The 21,330-nt window shown below is 41.9% G+C and overlaps 1 protein-coding gene across 3 annotated transcripts in view; it reads right to left on the reverse strand.

The window, feature by feature from the left end:
• MGAT5 (alpha-1,6-mannosylglycoprotein 6-beta-N-acetylglucosaminyltransferase) overlaps positions 1-21,127 on the reverse strand; it is a 139,991-nt gene extending 118,864 nt beyond the window's left edge. Inside the window, exon 1 of one of the 3 annotated variants that reach the window (XM_075429957.1) lies at positions 21,109-21,127. The gene's annotated coding sequence lies outside the window, so the exon portion shown is untranslated. Of the gene's footprint in view, positions 1-20,223; positions 20,344-21,108 lie in introns of those variants that run through there. The other 2 variants (XM_075429955.1, XM_075429956.1) reach the window with 2 other exon arrangements.
• Positions 21,128-21,330: the final 203 nt, after the last annotated feature.

A 21,330-nucleotide genomic window follows, 5' to 3' on the forward strand; every position in this document is an offset into this window, starting at 1 on the left:
TCCAGAAGAGCACGGACCCTGTGATGCTAGAACCACTGCTTACAGGTTTATCCTTGGAGGAAGTACTGCCAGTGACACAGCAACTGAGTGGGATAAGCCTAAAACAACCCTAACATCTCTCAGAAGCTACATCATATTTGTTATGAATCGAAACCATTTTAACTAATGCTAACATCAGAATTATCTTTTGACACAAAATCCACAGAACTTTGTTATCACAACTGCGAAGCATTAATTAGACCTTCATTACTTTAACAGCTTTCTGATCGGCAATATTTAAACAAAAAAGTACTGCTTTTAGAAAGCACAGATGCTCCTTAGTAAGAGGTCAAATGAGTCAACTTATAAAGATCAGCTAATCAGTATGTGCCAATATACCAACGGATGCATGCCAGCCCTACTTCAAAGGAAGCTACGCACAAGTCATAACTAAGTCTTCCTCCTCATCACAAATATGCAACCTCCATAACTCTCAGAAATGTGTACTCAGAATTTAAGGGGATATAAAAAAAAAAATCCATACAAGACTGTTTTCTGCCAAGCACAAAAACATCAGAAGTTCCAAAAAGGACTGAGATGACTCTGAACATTTTAGAGGAGGATGTTCAAGGCATATTCAGCAAAAATCCACTAAGAACTCAAAGGGAGTTTCCACAACAGTGACAAATGCTCCATTAAAAAAAAAATTATCAGGACAACTACAGAGGAAAAAGTGCACACACATAAGGAAAGAGGATGGGACAGAAGAAGAAAATTGTTGGCAGAATATCAAGATCTTTAGATCTAACTGGGAAATACATTTCCTTCATCTTCCTCATTTCTCTTGAGCTGTTAATAATCTGTAATGTATTTTGCACCTTTGTACTCCCGCTCTTTCAGAACCAGTATTTTAAATTAACTAGGATGCTTTAAGTACATAATCTAATATTAGATACTTCTTCCAAAATAAAGTTAGTGGGTAGTTAATGTTTAGTGGGTAGTTTTGTTATCCTCCTAATTAAGATCTGAAAAACAAAACAGAAAAAAAAGGCTTTTTTGTAACTATAACAAACAATAGTGAGGTTTTGTCTACATATTTCTTTGAAGGGCATCATAATGGGCCATAAGAAAGGAATTTTGACCACCTATGTTAAAATCTGATGAATTGTAAATAAAGATCACAACTGCTTATATTTGAGCTGAAGTACTCATGTTGGAAAAAAGTATACATCCACCATCTGGTGCACAGTAATCGTAGAAATTCAAACTGCATTTCTACGGCCTGTCTTTAACAAATTTTACTGACACAGTAATACTTGATCTTCTTCGGGAACATAATCTAAACTCATGCTGTTAAATGATCAGAGGACTAGCCACTGTATGGTGTAAGCAGTTCATTAAGCTGGAATCTTTAAAAACGCTTGCTCCCTAGTAATAACGGAAACAGTTTCTGTAGTTCTACGTCATGCCATTAAACTTAATCCAGTCAACGCAAGTTAATTTCAAACCTGCTGAGCGATATCCTGATGGATGGCACCATAGCAGGTCATTAATTTTCTTTTCTTTTGATTAATTTCACACCCTACACCGGACACGGTCTTTTGATTTACGATGTCTGAGCACAATACCTAATTCTCGTAAAGGGCTAAACCAGTTTTTGACTGCTTGCCAAAATGCAAAGAACCCAGATCTGATAACAAGTGAAAGGAAGCTTCACTAGGCTTGGCCCTGAACCCTGATACTGCTACAGGTGTGGCAGGACACTCTCACTCCGCAGTATATTTTAAGTGCACTCTTCTTGAGCATAGCCTTAGAGCAAAAATTCTGGATAGTACTTATTTTTGAGGTATTGCTTATAAAAAAATTCTGCAGCAGTAGAGCAGATAGCAGTGACAATATTGAAACAATTGAGAAACTAGCTTTTTTTTTTGCCACAGAAACCCTCCCATCATTTAGTTACTGACTTTATACCTAAAAAGGTATAAAGATTTAGCACGACCACCGTATCTCCTGTTTTCAGATCAAAATCAAGATTACATGAGGTGAAAGAAGGGGAAGGAAAAGTAACGTTCAAAGATGACAATAGCAGCCACTGTTGCCACCACAACACAAGGGGAAGTTGCGGGTTATTTTGTCCCTCCGTAGTCAGTGAAGACAGCTGGGGCCCCTGGAGGCCTCCAGACCCACACAAGGGGGTCCAGCCACATGAGGGGGCTGAGCAGAGCCAGCAGTTCAGAGCTGGGGAACAGGCGAGGCTCACTCCACACTTCTCATCCTATCTCTCTAAGCCACTCACTCTTACCTCCTCCTTTGTGCTAGATATGCCAAATCAGGACTCCTCGATGAGCCGATTCAGATCGTGAAAAAGCAGCCTTTTACTCACATTAGCTTTCTGCTTATTTTGCAAACCAAGCTGTCTAACAGATGGGCCAGGTGTGTCTCAGAGCTAGGGAAAATGAAAAGGAGGAATTGTATGTTTTGCTAGCAAAGAGCTGGTTAGCTTGGCCCTTCTTCCCCTTTTAGGGAGTGACTCAAAGCAACAGCCCCAAAAGCCGCCTCCTCCATATTGACTATGGAAGGACCTGACCTTCCTAAACTCAAATTTGTGTTTGCTTTTACTCCTTCTCTTCCCTTTCTCCACTCTCCCCAATATGCTCCAGCTAATATTGAGGAACCATTAGTGCTCATAACTCATTCAAAGCTTCATCTTTTTTGTTCTTACTTCCCAACCGTGCTTCCCAATGTAGTATGAGCAAATTTTCAGTCTCTTCCCGATCATGAAGAATAATTTAGAAAATAAAACAGCGCTCTTGCTTACCAGCACCCATTTTTGATAACAGAAGTTGTTGTGGTGAAACTGAAATAGTGGAGAGAGTGAAGGGGAAAATGGGTTTGCAATTTGATAAACATAAATCACACAGAACACATGATTCTGTATGCATGGCTTAAATTTCTGAGTGCGACAGGCTGAGGCCAGGAAGGCATGAGCTATTCTGGATCCATCTGTGCCAGCAGACTTCTCCAACCAGAAGTCATTGCCTCCTCACATCTGCCCATGAAATTAACCTGAGTGCTCTCTAGACATTTCAGTCAAAAAAAGTTTGGCAAGAAGAAATTTGCTATTCCAACTACAAAGCTGGTCTGGCTATTTTGACTAGCATAGTTCAGACAGTGTAAACTGTCCTTTCCATCAAGATTGCAAGAATCTTTTCTACCATCATCGTCCTCTTCTGGCTCAGCATACTGACATCATGACTTACTATCAAGTACTTGATCAAAGGCTCCACATAAAACTTCAATAGATGCTCATTTAACATGTGTTATAATGGTTACCTGTTTATTCACCAACATGCAGTTTTCAGCATGAACTCAAAAATTTTACTGTCAACTCCTATAAAAAATTTAAATACAGGATAAACTAGAAGCTGGATTAACAGGATTTAGCTGCTGAATGGAAAGTCAAAGTAAATTATCTCAATCATCAGAAGCTGCAAGCTGGATTTTTTGGAAACAACTCCCATTGCTGGCATCCATTTATGCCAATTCTGACAGAGTCAGGAGTATCAAAGGAGGAGCTACAGTTTGAACACTATTTACAGCTGTACGTACTTTTTCCTCACCATTGCACAGTTCCCACGATGAATGGGGAAGTGAACATTTCAGTCCTTTCCTCAGTTACCCAAAACACAGAATAAAAGAGATGTAGACATCAAGAACTTGGTTATGTCTCCATTTCTGAATGTCTAGAGGACACCTAGGTGCACTTCCCTTTGTATCTCTCAGTTCTAAAGGGTTGCTGAAGAAGCCATTCCCTTTCTACCTAAAATCTCTCTGTAGCTGTTATCTCTCAGGCCTCCTTCTCTTACAGAAGCATGAGATTACTCTCCTCTCTCCTCTTTACAGAGTCCGGCCTTCTCCAGCTTCTTCTAGCAGGTGTGTCAGGAAATAAAAGAAACCCAAAAACCACCACCAATGAAAAATCCATAACTAAGCCACACAGGTCACAGCCCTCAAACTCTATCACTTTCCTTTCCTTCCCTGAAAAGGGTGGCACTTCCAAAGAACAGAAACTTAACCTTCCTGTATATCATCTGAAACTAGAAAACAAAGAACCCCAACTCTCACGCAGGGTCTTAAGCTGTTTTTTCACACCTCACACAAATAATCAAGGTGAAATTTCCCCTAAGTGCACAGATTGATGCTTACAAAATACCTTTAATTGTTATAGCAATTTATAAACTAAAACCAAAGTGCAATAAAGGATGAATTTTAAATTGCGATATGTTTGTATTTATTCATTATGCACGTCACTGTATGTCAGGCAGAATCTCTGAAGGTAAATCTCAAACGAGTGATTACCACTGAAGCAACATGATGGAGAATAAAGTAGACAAGTGATATATTTAGCTTTATCCTATCTTTGTCCCCAGAGGAAAGTGTTCCTTCTAGTGTTGGAAGGGCAGGAGAAAAAAACAACCTTATCTGGTATGTTTAAAAAAAAGAGCCTAGGAAATAAAGGCATGTTTTTTCCCCAGCACTGATGACCCACTTTAAACACTCTTATGTAACTATAAAATGAGATTATGTTTGCCTTGCCATGGATTTAATCTTGTGTTTTTCAGTCTGAACCACATCAGAGGATTATTTTTTTCACCTGTCTACCACAGTTTTCTGAAGTTTCTCAGCTAAAGTAATTCTGTCCCTCTCCATCTTTTCCAATCAGTTAAAAAAAAGACAAAACTGTTGAGGTAATTTTGCATTTGGCTGAACTGTACAAGGATTATAGAATCTGAAACTATGTAACTATGTTTAATACCTGTTACCCTCCTCTCAAATTTTCACCAGTCCTGGAATCCACCACACACGTTCTTTGGCACGTTCTCAAGCATGCACATTGAGCTTTTCTTCCTCCAGTGCTACGAACACAAGTCATTTTTCAGAAAACGTATAAACTAAAGCATCATCATCAAATGGAATGGTTTTCCAAAAACAAGCAGAAATGGGTCCACTTCAGTAAGTATTCTCCGAAAGGGCACATAAAGCTTAACGTTAACAAATCTCTTTCCCACTGCAAGAGAAACCAGTTCAGATTTTGTTCATAGTTGTATGGATGGAAGAGGATAAAAAACCAGGTCTCTTCTAGCAGAAAATCCTGCAGTCTACCACCTAAAAGCTTTTTCACACACTATACGGAGATCAATGTCATTTGAAAACACCACACACGTACAACAAAGTATCCACATGTTTGTCAAATATTCTTTGAATTACAGGGACAAGATTACAAGGCAGTTAAGTTAGACTGCCATGGTCCATTCAAACACATTAGCTTAGTTATGAGGTTAGTCCTCTAGTGCTTCAACAATACAAATGTAGTATAAGCAATACAAATGTAAGCATCAAGGCTTCCTTCCTCCTTTCCCCCAACATAAAACAAAAAAAAGTTCTAAAAAATATCTCCTGTTGTGACAAGTGGTGCCATTGAGAGCTTAAGACCAGCTGCTATGGCTATAATTTAGACAACTTCTTTCCACTGTAGCTACATCCCAAATTCTAGCCAACATGTACAGCAGGACACATCCTACTGCAAACCTCCTTAGCATCCTACACCCAAATGGTTTCCCGAATCAGAAATGAAATTCGATAGGCAATATTGTCCATCTACAGAACGGTGACAGTGAAAAACCGTGTATTTTGAGCTAACAAGTGAAAGCTAGGAAAATTCTAAGGACAAATACAGTGATAGCAGGCTTGCCTCAAAAGGAACTTGCATTAGTAGCAAGAATGACATTTGGTTGCACTATACCGTACACTCCACCTCATGTTTTATTAGATTAAAAGCTCTTAGAGAAGACACTTGGTATTAAAGGTGCAAGCCCAATGGAATTATTTCTACTTGCTGATTTCCTTCCAGACCTCCAGGGCAGGTTCAGCATCCATTCTCCCAGCTTGCACCAGGAAGTATTCTCCTGGAACCAAGTTAATGTTAGGTAGGTAAAGGCACAAGACATAAAATAAACCCACAACTCTTAGGCATGAATAGTCATATATAAAAATGTACCAAAAAAATCCACTTTCAGACAATTCTTTTGAAAATTATTACAATCCAGCAATTAATGTAAATGCATATAAGGCTGCCAAAATGATCTCTTACAGCTCTGAGCAGAATTTAAATGGTCTTGAAACAGTAGTGTAGTACTAGCAGAGAGGAAAAGAGAAACCACTACACTGACACTACCACAGCTGAATGGATTTCTTTACTATTTAGTCATAGCTAACGAAGAGAAAAAGACAGGCAGAGACAGACAAACAGATCTTCTAATATTATGAAAATACTCATTCCTTTCTACTCACTGGGGAAATGTGCTTGCAAACGCATCTTTAAAAGTTAAGTTGGTACAAACAGCCGCCTTCTTTTAAACTCTGTATCACTGGGCTACATCGATTTACCTTTGTAACAGCCACGACTTGACAGATAACTTGCAGATAACCATTAAAGGCATTATCTTTACGCATTTCAACACCCAGAGCAGTCCATTTGCTTTGCAAGCTACCACCATAAGGATCCAACATACACTACCCTACCACCGCATCGTATCTCAACTCACTGGCTTACACCTGTGTTCCACTGCAGAAAATAGATAACCCTGTATTCGAGCCACTTGCATGTAGTATAACGGCATCTCTAATTGGGGGCAGAGAACAAAACCCAGCAGCAGTCAGGCACTCAAGTTCATTAGGTCTGGTCTTAAAGAACTGTTCATACTAATAGTCTAACAAAAGAAAGAGTATATTTATTCATCAACATCTCCCTCTATTTCAGAGGGATACGGTATTTCTTTCTACAGCTTTGTATCACTCACTAGCTTCCAGGTTTTACTCACACTTAGGCTGTTGCTTTAATGCTGAGAAAAGATGTATCCTACAGTTTGGACTCAACACATGGCTGGAGGCTTAAGTCTGAAGAGTGCTTTGGAAATCATCTCTATGCTCTTATAATATCTATTTCAACCCAAAAAACGCACACGGTTATTTTGGCATGCGACTTTTGAGCAGCTTTCATCTATTTTCCAAAGCTGATAAAATTTCTGATCTTCAAGACAGTTGAGCAACTAAGCTGTTTTTCCCATGGGTAAGGTTTAATTTAACTCCTAACCTCTCTCCCATTAACTGGATTGTTTCTGCTCTTCATACTCCAGTCTGCTATGCATCAAAGAGAGCAGTACCTGACCAGTTAATTTAACAAATTCTTAAGAACAACTTCACCACCACTACCACCACATCTTCCTCCACCTATCATCCTGTAGGATTCTTTAGAATTAGAAGAATTTTTCCTTCATTCAGTTTAATAAAATAAAAAGCAAACCCAACTACTGCTTTACGGCTGTAAGTAACTAGCTGCTATGATATTCACAATTCCACGTCAGACACCTAAAATCTGTATACCATGAAAGTTCAAAGAGGGACTCAAAAAAGCCAGCTTAGAAAAGAAGCAGCTTAATTACAAAAAGACAATAGCTGGCACAGATTTATCAGAAATTTCAGAAGACAGTACTCAAAAAGTTGTCTAAATTCAGATTTATTTGATGCCTTGTTCTGCTTAGTTTTCCTATGTTCTAACAGACCACTGAGACAATTTAAAGTAGCAAACTTACATTTTCTCTATAATTTTTCATTTGTTTATCCTGACTGGCTTTTTAGCAGGGGTATAACAACAGCCTTAGAAGAGATTCCTATACAAACATTTAGAATAATTAAGCCAAATATGTCATTGCAATAACATATTGAATATATCAGTAAAAACATGGAAGTCAGTTTTGATGTCAATAACCCCCAGTGAAAAAAAACCTGCAGATTCAGACAAACTACAGGACACTCGGCGACCAGTCACCTCTTCAGTGTGCTACTTCCATTTTCTGTAGATTCAAAGCTTGTGCACCACAGGCAGAGGCAAGCCTTCACCAAAAATGGTCTCAGTCATTACAGACAGTTGCTTGAGGTCAGCTGAAAAAGCTACATCAGAACAAAGACAAGAAAGAGGATCTGTGTGAAAGGTTACCGATGTGACAAAGAAAAATATGCAAGATCAACTGGCCTTCTGAAGGCATGCAATCCTTGCTTGAAATCATCTGTTTTGATAATTAGGTGGTGAGCAATCCAACAGAAAGGTTCTAGCTCATCCTGTGTTATTATTAGCTGATTATAACAAAGATTCAGCACAATTGCGCATACACCATTTGGAGGCTTCATCAACTTTGACTTAATTGTATAGAAAAAAAAAAAAATCCATCCAGGTTTGTTGGGTGGGTGGGGCGGGATGAGGAGTTCTGGTTTAGTCCAATTCTAGAACTCAAAGAGTTCAGTAAATAAGGACATTTCCTAAATGATTTAATACAGAAACGGGTTACACAAACATGAAAAAGAATTTCAGAAGTACACTTTGGGGAATGGGAAGGAATGCATGAGGTAAAGCTTAAGCACAACGTGTGTGAAAAAAATTCAAGTCACATGGTGAAATCTCATCCTTCAAGATGAGATGACTGGAGAAAAAAGGCAAAAACCATTCAGAAGTCTGGATTAACAAGGAGATGTTGCTACTTTCCGAGCACAGCAGAGGACACCCAAAACACTTCTCTCACATAACTGAAATCCAGCTTGACCAACAACAGAAAAAAAAACAAACCCAAAATAAGCATACTTCAAATTGAGAGATAGTTGAACTTTAGCACATCTGCTGAATATGAGATTACATTCACTAAAATCTTCACAGTCTGCTGGAAGGTTGTTTACAGTGCTGAGCAGAACAGAAAATACATATGCTGCCTGCACATCCTCCGAAGGTCAAACGAAGAGAGCACAACAGGATTAGCCCTTCAGTCTGTTAGGATGTGGAACAGCAGAGGCAGTGGTAATAGCAATAATTAAGTAGCAGCGACAAAGAAAACACGCTTCAAATTACACAAAATACGGGAAGGAGACAAACATAAGCCAAGATGGAAAGAAAAGTATGACCAAAACCCTGAAGTCTGTTACACAGTATTCTGGAGAATTTCTAACACTTCCCCCCATTTTAACTTTTTTTATTTTTAAGCAGTTTTACAACTCAAACACTGGTGTACCTCTGTGATATTCTAAAGAAATTTATATAAGGAAGTCAAGACCTTAACACCACAACAAACTGGACAACTGTCAGCAGTGCACTCAGCCACACACAAGCCAAGTGAGAATACATTAGCAAAAAAAAAAAAAAGTATGCTAATAACATTTGACAGATTTCTTCCTCCATTTGTCAAATGCAGGGACGACAGACCTAGTCAGTAGAAAATAAACACGGAAATGTTTTAATCCTGCATTTCTGTGTCCTGGACAAATGTTTTTATCCTGAGCAATAGGCTTTATCCCCATAGCACAGCGAAGGTGGACATGTTGAGTCCTAGGGTTTCTAGATTGATTTCTGCAAAACTACACTGCTGCTTCAGCAGCCTTTTAAATAAAATGCCAAATTTTAGTTATCTAAAAAATAAGGTGGGTGGCTATTTAAAAGTACTCTGTAATTTGTCAAAGGGCAAGAATACAGCTTCATTAAAAAAACTTTTTTCATAATACACATCCAAAATCAATAGTGTGAAATCCAAGTTGTATATCACGAATTTATAGTGAGAAGGATTTTTTTTTTTTTTTAACTTGGGTAAACAAACACAAAAATATACATTGCTAGTACTTACACAGCCTAATTCTTTTTGGAAAAAGAACACATTAATTTGCCAGATAAAACCAGGCCCATTTGACCTACTGGATGGAGCACTAACCAATATAAGACCTCTGTTAACCTAACATTTTAAGAAGTAAGAACACAATCTTCTACAATTGGCCCAATGTCCAAACACTCCAAGCCAGCACTGTTACTGAAAGCAGCATCTTTATCCCTCTCCAACCTTTCAAATGAAACACGAACAGCCAAACATCAGAAAGCCATTTATTTACAGCCACGACAGTTTGTCAGCCAGTTCACTGCACTGCCACTGCACGCACTGAGAGGAAATGGGGAGAGATTGGTAGGAGGGCACACATTTCATCTAACTGCAGTCTTGGTGAAGAGCAGGAAGACTAATGACATTCCCACGTAAAAGCACCAGCAAATGCAGGTGTCAATTCTCTGATCAGAGCACAGAACATTTGATTAGCATAAGGTACTACAAATTATAAAACAGTACTGTAAGACCACTGAATTACACAGAGTATTCTGAACACCATAACCCGAAGTACCACATTATCAGCTGGGCAACAGAGTTCAAGTTTGTCAGATCCAACGGGAACAATACTCAAGGGTAGAACAAGATTTGAGGTGCAAACAATAATCTGAATAGTGGTCAAGACATTTCTTATAAAACAGAGTACTGACAAAGGATGGGAAAAAAACCAGTTGTTCAAATATATGGGATGTAAAAAACATGTACTTCAAAAGTAGGGAGAAAAGCCCCTTGCTAATTTACATTCTTTTATCCCCAAATTACAATAAATTAGATTCTTCAGATCTCCATCTAACTCCCCTTTTTAGGTCTAAGCAATGCAAAATTTATGTAGAAGAGTTTTCCCCATATATTTAAATTATAACACTATTTTTCAAGTACAGCTTTTTTAAAAGGTATCTTTTTTCCATTTATAAGCCTCACTGTTTTCTTTGCTCTAGATGTGGCCACATGCATGCCAGTACCTCTGTATGAAAGAAAGTGTTCTTAGGCATGTTTTGAATAGCTTGATCAATACTGGCATTCTTCTGCAACATTACACAGTGCACAAGCTATGCAACTGGTACATATGGAAACTACTATGTCAGGAAATGAATCAAGGTACAAGGACTTTAATAGAAGCTGAACAGAAGCTAAACGTGTCACAAGCTTTTGCTCTGTATCAGCCAGTACAGCCCTCAAAGGAAAGTTTAAGTGTACGCCTGGGTCTCATTGTACTAGTTTCAATATGTAGAGCCAGAGGTTTAAATAGCATCAACTCAAAAACAGCTTAAGTAAACTGCAGCATGCCTTTTACACCAGTACAGAACTTTACCCACTGCACTAAAACTCTCATCACATCATTAAAAAAATCCACTCCTTTCACTACAGGCCGGCGGCACAGTGAATCACTGCTGGTAACATACCAACAGCCTTGCAACAACTGCTTATTCACAGGACATTCAGGAGCCAACATGGATCAGCTACTGAACTAAACTTCTAAACTTCCAGCAGGCAAGTACTGTTTTAACAGAACTCCATCTCAGCTGCTAGTAAGCAGCAATTTGTAAAGGACTCCAGCAGAGGCGCCAAAACCTGAATCATCTTCCAGCCTGAAGCTCTTCCTCACTCCCTCAAATATTCTTTAACTTACCTTGATGAGAATTTTGATAGTACAGGTTAGGTGAAAGTTGCTGTAACCTCTTCCTCAAAGGAATCATGTATAGTCCTGGAAGGCTATCAATCTAGAACCCAAGGAGAGTCACTTGAGAGACTCAAAGATTTCACAAAGATTAACAACTGGGGCCATAAAGTGAGATTGATAAACTTCCCCAGAAATCTGAAACCACCAAGATCTAGATTCAGACATACGTCAAATCGCTTTGTCAAACCTTCATGCAACTAAGTTTCATTTCTCACCATTAAAAAAATAAGAATTTTTTATTTTACTGATTATCCAATTGCTTGAACATATGACTGCTAAGCTACTGAAAAAATCTGGGCAAGTATTCAAACAAGAACTACAGATTACTATTTCACCTATAAGGTCTACAGTCTATATTTCTCCTTCAAGAGAACTTATGATATCAAAACAAAGAAAAATATTTTTTTCTAGAACTGATTTATAAATAAGCTCAACTGGTATCTAAGAGAATAGCTATTAGAAATAACAATCTAATATTTGATTTTGAAGTATAATCATAACACATTCATTTAACTTGATTACAGGCTCTTAAAATTAGATGAAGTATTCAGAACTGGTTGATTTTATCCATAGTAAAATAGCCGTTAGTTTGAGTAGAAAAACCACTGGAAGTATTTGCAGCCTTCTCCTCCCGCATGTTTTTTTCCAGCCTAGTAAAAGAAAAGTAGCTGCATAACACAAATAGATGCTAAGCGTAAACAGAATGATATTGCATTTCACCATGTTCTTGGAGGATCAATAATACTGCTTGAGAAACTGCACTTCATGAAGAGTAATACAGGGAGGGAAACTGTTCATTTTTACAAGAACTTACAAAAACAAATCAATGTGCTAAGGAACTGATTGGAATAATGAAGCTTTAATAATCTGGTCAAATACCCTGTACAATCCAGGCTGAAGTCTCAGTGGTATAGACTGAGAAATCTTTGTTATTTTTTTTTTCCCCCTACACAGTGTTCCACATCCTTTTCCTGTTCTGTCAGATCAGGAAACACAAATACTGATTTCACCGACAAAATCCTACCAAAATACTGGAGTGACAGTTCTTAATTAAATCTAAGGAGAAATAAAACTATCAAATACTCTAATTTGGCTATATGTCTATTCAAATTTAATGCCCAATTTCTAAATTTAGTTTGACTTCCAGACAAACAGTTTGAGATTTTCAAAAGCCTCTCTCAAACAATTCATGTTGTTCAGTCCTCCAAATATTTTTTCAGATTTTTTTCCTCATCTCTCTGGAACTTTTTTTCCACAATGCCTGCAATAGAGGTATGTATTTTAACATTTCCTACCTTAAATTTCATCAACACACAGAAATTGAGAAACAGTAATTTTTCTGCTCCTACTCACTACTTGCAATTACGCCTCTAAAATCTCCACCACCCAAGCATCAAATTGGTGCCTTACTCGGACTGCCTGCCCACTTGTTTTTTAAGTATTTTATTGCTACCCAAGGAACAGCTACTCATTTTGCAGACCCTCTTCCTGCCTAGATCATCTCTGAATCCACTATATGCCTCCCATTAGCCAAATGCATTTTTGTCAGGATTGTTAGCGTGTTTCGAAAGCCGAGATGCTGGGGGTTTTGGAGGTGTCGAGGTGTCTCTTGATTTTTTTTTTTTTTTGGGGGGGGTACATGTGTACCTATGTGTAAGAAGTAGGTGGGAAAGTTTGTATCCACATGCCACATATTAGTACCTACAGAGAACGCTGTTGTCAAGCTCCTTTACCGCAGGAGTTTGCCAAATAGGTGTGAAAGTTTCTACGTTAAGAATATTACATGTTGTTCCTAGGCATGAAATACATGTCTGCTTAGTTTCTCTTTTTCTCATGAAGAAAGCTCCTTCATCAGGTGGCTCAGAAATTCCAAGATCAGGTAAACAAACAAACAAACAAAGACACAGCAAGATAATACTGTACATTCTTTTTAGCAAGAGGGGGCCCATTTTAACACAGAATTCATACCAAAACCAAGACAGAAAGAAAGCTCATCCTGAGAATCTGCAGAAGACGAAGATCTGGTTGTTGCTGTTTGCTGAATACTTCTAGACAGATTCTCTGTTTTCCTTATTGCAATTTTAATTATTAAAACCAGCAAGCTTTAATTACAGCTAGACAGAAACAGGCAATTCAAACCAGCATTGGGAGATGTGAACTATTTCGTGGTTCATGTTACTTGGACTAATATTTTAGAGGCATTAGTACTAGAAGCATTTCTTTGAGGCAGAAAAAGCCTTCACACTACAGTGCGCTGAAACAGTGTAGGACTTTCATTCTACAGTTAGGTCATGCAAACAGTTTCATTCAGCATTCAATACAATCATGTTACAATGTCTTAGTATAGAATGAACAAACAGCTTCAAACCTGGATAACTACCAGGTCAGAAACATCCCTCACATTTATTCTAGGGCTTGTGGTTTTGTTTCTTTGTTTTTGTTTTTAAAAAACAAGCTTTTCAGGAAAAGGAATGAATTGGTATGTCTGATACAGAGGTCTAACGGTACAGCATAAAACTTTCTCAAGAGCAACTTAAAGCCAGTATTTTCACTGCTCTTAATCTGCAATACAGAAAATTCAATCGTTGCACAAACTGTACTTGAACAGGACACCTATCAAGACAGACTCATGGAAGTTACTCAAGAGCTTGTTAGGAGATAGATGTTCAAAGATTTTTTGCTATGAATACCATATCAATGCTCAAATTCACTGAATGAAGGAGTTAGGCATATTTTTCTAAACTCGTGTATCCTACGTAGACAAGTTTCACGTGACTAAGGAAACAATTCAGATAGACCATCTTCAACCAAAACGCATTTTACACTTCATTTTACAAAAAAAGGTCATAATAGCAGAGAAAATACAAGTTTAGTTATGTGGGGTCCTTAATACTTGAAATTATCTTCCAGGTATATCACATTCATACTAAAATCATGCTTTGCAGAGTTCAGGTGAAACTTCCAAAAACTGCATTGAACTGTATTGGCTCTCTGCCGAAAAGGAACAAACACACAGAGAGAGCGAGGGAGGGGACAAAAAAAAAAAGGGAAGGAGAGGGGAGGGGAGGGATAAGACACAGCATTTTAAATTCAAGAGAACTACTGCCTAAGTGAATATATGCAGATACCTTCGTACTTACAAGGATCTTCTGTAAGAACATGTCAAATCACTGTCGTCATGCATACGGCAGATGAGGACTATCACATAATGTGGTAGAGTCCAAAGGTTCAGTACCTGAGACACCACACATCCAAGAACCATAAAATCTAACCTTAGGCAGGAATGAGAATTCACTGCAGCTTGTACCTTTTATGACAACTCTTTCATACACAGAATCATAGAATGTTCAGGGTTGGAAGGGACCTCTGTGGGTCATCTAGTCCAACCCCCTGCCGAAGCAGGGTCACCTACAGCAGGCTGCACAGGACCTTGTCCAGGCAGGTCTGGAATATCTCCAGAGAAGGAGACTCCACAACCTCCCTGGGCAGCCTGTGCCAGGGCTCCATCACCCTCAGAGGGAAGAGGTTCTACCTCATGTTCAGACGGAACTTCCTCTGCTTCAGTTTGTGCCCATTGCCCCTTGTCCTGTCGTTGGGCACCACTGAAAAGAGTCTGGCCCCATCCTCCTGACACCCACCCTTCAGATATTTATAAGCATTTATAAGGTCCCCTCGCAGTCTTCTCTTCTTCAGGCTGAGCAAGCCCAGCTCCCTCAGCCTTTCCTCACAGGAGAGATGCTCCAGTCCCCTCACCATCCTCGTAGCCCTCCGCTGGACTCTCTCCAGTAGCTCCTCATCTTTCTTCAACTGGGGAGCCCAGAACTGGACATCATAGTATCACTTAGGTTGGAAAAGACCCTTAAGATTATCGAGTCCAACCATAAACCTAACGCTACCAAGTCCACCACTAAACCACGTCCCTAAGCACTGTGTCTACCTCCAGGGACGGTGACTCAACAAATTCCCTGCTCCAATACTTGACAATCCTTTCCATGAAGAAATTTTTCCTAATATTCAATCTACTACTTGATTAGTAGCTATCTGAAAACGCTTTGCTAGGACCTCAGAGCAGGTTATATAAACTGCTGTACCAGTCATGGTGCATGTACAACTTGTTCCTCCCTTCCCTAGGAAACAGACACAACCTTAACAGGCAATGGAAACGAAGCAGCAATAGACTTCACCTAACACTAACAAGAGTGAAGAAAATACTTTAGTTATAAAACTATTCTAGGGAAAAGTAACTACAAGGAATACATTATATGGCAAAAAATTACATACAAAGAAATGTAACAAACTACATGACCCATGAGCAATAACCAATAAAAGTAAAAATCAGGTGCTGACCACTACTTGTAACCCACAAAAATCCCTCCATCTAAAGAACAACAAGGTCAGAAGAGGTGGTTTATAGCTTTCAAAGATTACAGGCTTTAATCAGGATATAAAAATCTGTAAGACAAACGTCAGTAGGTTAGACTAATAATCAAGGTTAAATAGTTTGGAATGCCTGTGGGATATATGAAGAAATACAGTTAGCTAACAGGAATAAGAGGACCTTGTGAGACTCAAAGGGCCAGGATCACAGGATTCTTGGCTCACACAAACCATAAATAATAAATCAAACTAATCACACCATTGATGTAAGCTTTCCTCACAAGAAGGACTTTGCTACTTAGTGTACTCTAAGAGGCAATCCCTGTCCCCCAAATCAATTTTCTCTTTCACTACAGTGTCTCCCTAGTATGCAAGCTGCCACAGACATACGAAAATCCCATAATTTTAGAAGAAGTTCCACTTGAAGGAGCTACATCCTGGCCTGAGTGCATACATAGACCTTGGGCTTGAAAGATTCACCTGATTAAAGCAGACAAGACTTCTCCTTGTTGGAAGGCAAGAACAAAAACTCACAAATTCATCTCAACAGTTCAACTATCCCAGCTTGAACAGAAGTATAAGACTATCCACCCTGATAAAAGCTTGTGTTGTCACTAAAAGCTGCTGCTTCACATCTGGGAGGCTGGATCAGCACTTCTGTTACCAGTTATCCATCGTTACGGTGACTCCTCCTCAGATGCCACCCAATTAGGAGAGCCTATATCAATACCCAAAACCCTTCACCAAACTAACGTAGGTTTGCATAAAACTCTAAGTCACCTTCTCTTTGTGGCCATGAACTCACACAAACAAACAAGAAACTGACTTTGATGGGGTCAGAAGTGATGGAAATCAATCCACTATCAAAAAACAATCTGAATGAGACTTCTTCCTCACAGATGTTATACTTCATTGTATTATAGGTCTGGGCTCTTCAAGAAATGAAAGTGAAACAGATAATGAAGCCTTTACAACTTCAGTCATGTACGCCAATAACAGGAGGTTAAAAGAGGAAAATGAGAGGGTTTTGAGTGTGCACACATACACACAGAGGCAAACACAAAATTCCACTTTTTCTTCTGAAGTGCGGAAGACAAAAGATTTTTTAGGTTTTGGTGTTGGGATTTCTTTTGTTTAAGTAGATGTGCATATGTGGTATATGAAATGCAGAGATGCATACATACTAATTCGGCAAAAATAGAGAGGAATAAAGGATGACCTTATTGTACTCCAATCAGTTAAGAATTTTTTTGAAACTGAAGATAATAGTACTAATAGCAAAACTGCTTGATTTCTGAAAGACTTTCCACTCCTCAGATTCCTGGCTGATTAGCAGAGTGCAGCATGTTGATTTCCTTCAGCAGATGCTTCCAATGTTCATTACCCAGAGCTGCTGCTGGAGTACTGCTCTGGTTCCAAATTGGGCTAAGCAAGAGAGTTCTGCGGACACTTCAGGAATATCGTGACATGAATAAAAATACTATCAGAACCTGGCTTTTCTGACATTCATCGCATTGCATTTCTTTCCATCATCTATTTAAGAGACTAAGCATACACTAAGTCAGACAATCTGTTGGCAAATAACCGTAAAGTAATGCTTGCCACCGAATCCCACTGCTTTTCCTATCAATAAAACTGAACTAATTCTCTGATTCTCTCATGAAACACTAAGACAGTCTTCTTTAGATCTCAGTCTGCTCATAACATGAACACTGCATTCACATAAGCCTTCACAACACCTACCACACAGCTAATAATCAAGTTACTATATCAGTGAAGGGCAGTTAATGCCATCTACTCCTGAAGTTCTATTAAAATTTTAGAGCCAAAATGAGGAAGCAAACTGCATACTAAGCTATTTTATTAAACAGAAGCAAAAGCAGAGTGAACCTATTAGATGCAGGCAGCATATAATGCCAAAAACACAACATTGCAAACAAAGTAAAAAATAAAAAAATAAAACTTGAAGGGAAATGAGTGGTGCTAATAAAATTCTACACATTATCTCCAGTATAGAAGTTGATGGTATAAAGCCTTTTGGTTTCTTATCAAGGGAAAGGAGGGGAATCTGGCTGGACAGAGATGACTTTAAATTGGAGAGCAATTGTCCTTATTCTAAGTCATTTTAGGAATTCATAACACTTCATTATTTTGCCAGATTCTATTTCGTGAAGCAGATTAACGATTTTAGATGATTTGCACCCAGTGTTGCTGGCTTCCTCCTGAGTTTTAGGCAGTTCAGTTTTGGGAGCTTAAGCAACCTGATCTTCTTATATTCAGTATTCAGCCACTTTGTCTCTCAGGATCTTTTCAGTCCAGGCTGTATAAGCTGCCTTCCTCCTGGACAGCAAGATGGATTTATCACCCGGAAAAGAGGAAGCATATGTTCTGATTTAATCCTTATTCTGCTTGTACAAAATAAAACCATATTCTACATAAGAGCAACAGAAAACAGTTACGTTACTCTGCATACGTTAAATCATGAAGAGCAGGCATTCCTTTTGCTAAACATACCGCTCCATGAGCCATTTTAAGAGTAAACTACTCCCTACATTATTTCATACAGGTAAAGAGCAGGACGCAGTAGTGAAAGTTATCTTATATGTAACAAAGCCACCAGAAAAAGAGGTGAAGGTTTTTTCCCTGTTAGGCTCGGTACAGCCACCAGTAATTATGTGAACAGTGGCTGCTGCAGTAAGCAGAGTTTCTCATGAAGAAGAGTCAGAGTCATTACACAGAGATGAAGAAGGAGAAAGGTAAATCACCCATTCAGACTAAATTGGACTCAGTGTCCCCAGGCAAAACGGTTTCAGTAATAAACAACAAGAACTAACCGGTTCCTTCTTTTTTGAAAGCTTTTCAGTCTTTTACAAAACGGCAAAACTATTTTGAAAGAACTGAGATCACCTCATTGATTTGGGAGTAAAGACATACCCCCAGCCTGCAAACAACTTCAAACGCTGTCCTCCTGAGGACAAAGATTAAAAGATACAGAACCAGACATTCCCTCCACCCTGCTTGTTTTTTCTACACAGAAGGCTGTTTGCTGAGATAAAGCACTTGCACTGCACTAAGTCAAAATTCATTCCTGTATTTAGGATTATGAGTCATGCTATTGAAAAAACTATCATGCTATTTCATGGGGACAAGGTGACAGAGCTTTTTAGACAAAAAAAGACTGTGTACTAGAATAACATGAATCTCAAGAGTGAACCTCCATTTGAAGAGCATTTTATTGTTGCTGCACTTGCCAGGAGAGACTGATGTATCAAGACCTAATGCAAGAATTAAGAATTCATTCTCCCAAGTTTACTGACCACAATGCCAGAAAGGGAAACATGCACTCAAAAGACGAGATTGATACTACACTGCATATGGAAAAGATGGCACCTACATTCACTACGTTGAAAGCGAGGAAAGCCTCTACCAACATTTAGTTTCTCAAAACTGAGTGACATTTATTTTCCCCTAAATATATTAAAAAGTAAGTTTACCTGTAGTAGTTGCTAAAACTCAAGGGAGACAATAAAACAGGCCCCCAAAATTCGTGTTTAACGTAGGTCCGCACACCTATGCGATCACAGCAGGTCAGACGCCGCTTTTCACAGAAAGATAAACCCCTACAACCGAACCAGCAGACGCTGCTGATGTGTCAGAAACACCGAGCCTGACGAACGCAGAGCATCGCTATTTCCCACCTACAGCTCAGGGCACCTCTGGCGAAAAAGTCGCCGACATGGCAGCCCGAAGCACAGCTGGCGCGGAGATGACAGTTTTCGGGAACCTTTTTCTCAAATCCTCTTCCTAGAGGTTTTACGAAGTCTGAAGAGGAAACATAAACCAGCACCGGCTGGAACCGAGAGCTCGTAAACCGGATCGTAACGGGGAGATTTCAACAGACTTTCGCCCGAGACTCACCCTCCCACCCGCGCTCCGGCAACCCCGGCCAGCGCGGCTCCGTCCCTCAGCCCGCCCCGGCACACGGCCGCCGCCGGGGCCGCCCCCTCCTCCGGAGGCACCGCCCGGGCCCCGGCTCCGCTCGGGGGGCCGCAGCCGCCGCCCGCGGACGCGCTCCCCGCCGGGCCGGGCGCGGAAGGTCGTTACGCAAGGTGACGGGGGCGGCCGGGCCGCGGAAAGGACGGGCCCCGACGCACCGAAACGGCTCCCTCCCTCCCGTTCCGCACCCGCGCAACATGCGGCTCGCCCACACCAGGCCGGCCCCGGAGGGGCGAAGTGGCCCGGTGGGGGGGACGGACACACGACACACGGCCCCCGCCCCGCACGGCCGCGACGAGGGGGGCTGAGGAGCCCGCTCTCCCTCACGGCCCGCGGAGCCGCAGCGGCCTGAGGGGGCCAGCGGCGGCGCCCCCCCCTCCCCGCAGCGGGGCCGGGCGCGGCACCGTCCCCCGCCAGCCCCGGACTCCGGCGTCGCCTCACCGACTCCGGCGTCGCCTCACCTCCTCCGGCGCCGGCCGTGCGCAGCCTCCCGCGCCGGCAGCAGCGCATCGCCCATGGTCCTCGGCGGAGGCCGGCGCGGGCTGAGGGGCGGCCGCCGCGCCCGCCGTGGGGGCCGGGCCACCTGGAGGCGGGCGGGCGCAAGGGAGCGTCTGCAAACTGCCAGCCCCGCGAGAGAGAGAGAGGAGAGAGAGGGCGCGGCGCGGCAGCGCCCGCCCGTGTGCAGCAGGCGGCAAGGCTGGCGGCCGCGCGCGCCAGCGGCCCGCCCGGCCGGAAGCGGCTGTGACAGGCCGGAGGCAGAGCGAGGGAGCGTGTGCAAAGTGCCTGCCCGTCGGCCGAGCGGGCGGGAGGCGGGGGCGCGGGTGTGAGGAGAAAGCGCCCGCAAGCGGGGCACGGCCGCGGCCCACCCGTGCGCAGCCGCTGCGGTGAGTGTGCGGGGGCGGCCCCGGTGGGAAGCGCCCACGAGCCCGCCGGCGGGGCGACGCCTCGGCGCCCCCTCAGCCCCGCGCTCCTGAGGGGCGGCCTCGGCCCCCGCCGCAGCCCCGGCCTCGCCCCGCTTCCCCCTCACGCCGGGGCCCTGTCAGCGGGCGGCGGGCCGCGCTCGGGCCTGGCGGAGCGGGCCGGGAGCCCGGCGCCGCCGCCTCACGACGCTGGGCGGTCTGTCAGCCCGCGGGCGGGAAAGCGGGGCCGGGTAGGCACGGCTGGCTGAGCGCGGGCTCTCCCGAGAGCCCTCCGCTGCCTCCCCCGGGCTCGTCCGCCGCAGTAAGGTCGGGCGCGGAGCTGCTCGCTGGTGGAGCCGCTGCGGTTGTGGCTGCGCTAGGTGGGCGCAGTACAGCAGTGGCGTTTCCCTGAGCCGTGGACACGCACCGGCATTTGTGCCAGGAGTTGCAGGGCATTCCTCCGCTGCGCAGGCTGGCTTCAAAGCACGCTCCACGAACTGCTAGGGCTTCGGCGTTCGGGAGCCATTAGACCGAGGGAAGATCATGTGTTTTTGTAGTGAGAAGATGACTACATTTTGCGGTGGCGAGACAGGCTGCATTTAGCACGGCTGCTGGAGAACGGCGGGTCTTCCCAGGCCTGCGAGCGCAG

Source organism: Opisthocomus hoazin, chromosome 9 (assembly GCF_030867145.1).
Source record: "Opisthocomus hoazin isolate bOpiHoa1 chromosome 9, bOpiHoa1.hap1, whole genome shotgun sequence".
NCBI lineage: Eukaryota > Metazoa > Chordata > Aves > Opisthocomiformes > Opisthocomidae > Opisthocomus > Opisthocomus hoazin.